The sequence below is a fragment of the Sinocyclocheilus rhinocerous genome, unplaced genomic scaffold, assembly GCF_001515625.1.
Source record: "Sinocyclocheilus rhinocerous isolate Xijiao unplaced genomic scaffold, SAMN03320098_v1.1 scaffold1142, whole genome shotgun sequence".
NCBI lineage: Eukaryota > Metazoa > Chordata > Actinopteri > Cypriniformes > Cyprinidae > Sinocyclocheilus > Sinocyclocheilus rhinocerous.
In genome coordinates, this window is record NW_015656027.1 from 416,877 (window position 1) to 419,767 (window position 2,891).

A 2,891-nucleotide genomic window follows, 5' to 3' on the forward strand; every position below is an offset into this window, starting at 1 on the left:
CTGCTACAGTTACTACTGGCAGCTGATATAAATAATTGTAATTAATCATAATTAACTGCAATTATTTATATACATTTCCCTTTTGAGCTAATTTGCTACACCAATAAGCAACAAGCTGAGAAAGAAATGAAAAATAAGGTGAAACAGGCTTACCATAGACCTCAAGTTTACAGGTAGTGCTGAGGTCACCTATTTCACAACTATAAAGGCCTGAGTCACTGATGCTGCATTCCAAGATCTGTAGACAGCGTTTACGTCCCATGGAATAAATCCTCAAAGTCTTACTGGATTTCAGCTCCAACCCATTCTGCCAATCGATTCATCAAAAGAAAACAGCTCAGTGAGAAAGAATGAAAACATATTTAGGAAGGTACTGAGCATTTTTTATGAGTACCTTTTGCCATCTGACATCCACATTTGGCCTAGACAACTCATACTCCAAAATGACTGCAGATCCCTCCTCAAGCCTGACATCGGACAGCTTCTTAATGATCGTTACTGGTGTTTCTAAGGATTTAATGTACAATGCTTGTTATTTTTGCCAACTATGTGAAAAAAAATAAGATCCCCTAAACTTGGAAGTATACTATTAGGCCTAGCTTTAGTTTGTTAGTATTAGTTACATATACCCACCTTTGACTACCAGTCTGGCAGTAGTTCTCAGACCTTCTGCAGAGAAGACAATGCTACCATTATCCTCTGGCGTGAGGTTGGAGAGGGTAAGACCATGTACTCGTCCATTGCAACTAACACGCCAGTTGTTATTGGGTTTGACACGCAGGCCATCTTTTTGCCACACACCCTCCACATCAGCATGAGAAAGTTCCACCTCGAAGGACGCCGTCTCTCTCTCAAATGTCTCAATGTCCATCAGCCCCTTGCGTATGACAATTTTCCTCGCTTCAAATAGTAAGAGTTTATTTAGTAAATCTTATTTAATAAAAACTAAATAAAAAAATGTACTCCATGTATAGACAATTTTAGAACTGTTAGGGCAAGGACCAGAATTAACTGACAGAAACTAAATAAAGGAACACAGTGAAAAAATCATACAGATTACTGCTATAGTTTTTTAAGTTTTGTTTTTAATTAGAGCATAGCAGTGTGAATGACTGATCATTTTTCTTATCTGAAAAAGGGCAGCTTGGACTTTTTACAAAATATCTCATTTTGTGTTCCATGACTTGTTTAAAAACATTTTAGGGTGAGTAGATGATGACAGAACCTTCTTTTTGGGGTGAACTAATCATCAAAAGGAATCATTTATTTAATTACTTTATCTAGCTTTCATTTACTTACCATGGACCTTGAGGCTGGCTTTAGAAATGATACCCTCAGCCTCTGCAGTGATCCGGGAGGAATCCAGCAGCTGGACCTTCCGGATCATCAGAGTATGGCAGAGGCTGTTCTGTTCAATATGGAAGCGATCACTGGGTTTGATGGGTTCTCCATCCATGAGCCAGACCAACTGGACATCATCTGGGGAGACCACACACTTAAAGGTAGCATCCTCACCCTCCATCACTGTGGTATTGTGAAGCTCGGTGAGGAATTCCACCACACGGGGCACTGCAAATGGGAAGCAAGTGGATAGTATTGACGAAGTGTGTGTGTTTTAGTATCTTCAAATGAGTAACTTGTTTTGCACTTACATTCTACCCTTAATCTGGCGCTGGTGCAGTCATCTTTGGACTCACAAGCATACTCTCCAGTATCTTCTTTGGTGAGACGATGGATTGTGAGACTCCTCTCTGTCCCGTTGGCACGGATAGAGAAGCGACGGCTGGGAATGATCTCCACTCCATCCTGCTTCACAAATTTAATACGCATGTCTGTAAAACACACAGGATCAACACTCCTTTGACTTTGCTTTTAAAGCTGTCTCAAGCAAAAGTGTGATTCCAGTTACCAACCTTTGACCAGGAGGCTGAAGTGCATCTCATCTGTGTTTGCATCACATGTGTACTCTCCACTATCAAACTTTTTTAACGGGTTGATGGTGAAAGTACGGGTCAGGCCCAGGCTGGCCATGTGGAATCGTTCATCACTGACTGGAGTCCAGTCTTTAAGCCATTGCACTGTGGCATTGGGTCTGGAAACCATAGCAGTAAAAGTGACAGCCTCTGCTTCATAACCAGTGACCAGGTTTACCTCTTCTTTGTTGAGGAACTTAACAGGAGGCTCTGGAGATAAATACAACACATAAGGCATATAAGGTCTCATTGCATTTCTCAGGTAAATGGGCCAATGACACAATTGAGTGTCCACCATAAAGAAAGAAAAAGTCTAGTTTAAAACACATGCTAAGAAAAGTAATTCATTTTCAATAAATGATTCAGTTCAAGCAAGTAAATAATAGCTTCTCTTAGATATTATTTTCAAAATCATTTTTAAACATTTTAAATATATATATTTTCAAGGTAGAAATAAATATCATGAATTATTAATTCATTAAAATCATTAGGTTTTTAGGGAGTCCACATGACAATTTACGGTCGGAACTAACGTTGCCTTGAAAATAAAGGTAAAATCTTCAGCTTTCTTGTTTGTTTATTCTCAATATTTATGCAATTCAGTTAGACCATATGACTTTGTTGGTCACACCACATGATTTTGATTAGGTGGACACTTAGGTGGAACTTTAAAAAAAAATATTAATAAGAAGTGATCCAGTTTTTTTCCCCTAAGAAATCATGTTAAAGGAGACATATTATGCCCCTTTTTACAATATGTAATATAAGTCTCTGGTGTCCCCAGAATGTGTCTGTGAAGTTTCAGCTCAAAATACTCCACAGATCATTTATTATATCATTTTGAAAATGCCTATTTTGAGTGGAAGCAGAAAAAAGCAGTTCTTTGGGCCTGTCTTTTTAAATGCAAATGAGCTGCTG

General features: G+C 38.6%; 1 pseudogene; it reads right to left on the reverse strand.

Moving 5' to 3' along the window:
• Window positions 1–2,891, reverse strand: part of LOC107719302 (obscurin-like protein 1) — a 14,064-nt pseudogene that overhangs the window by 1,829 nt on the left and 9,344 nt on the right.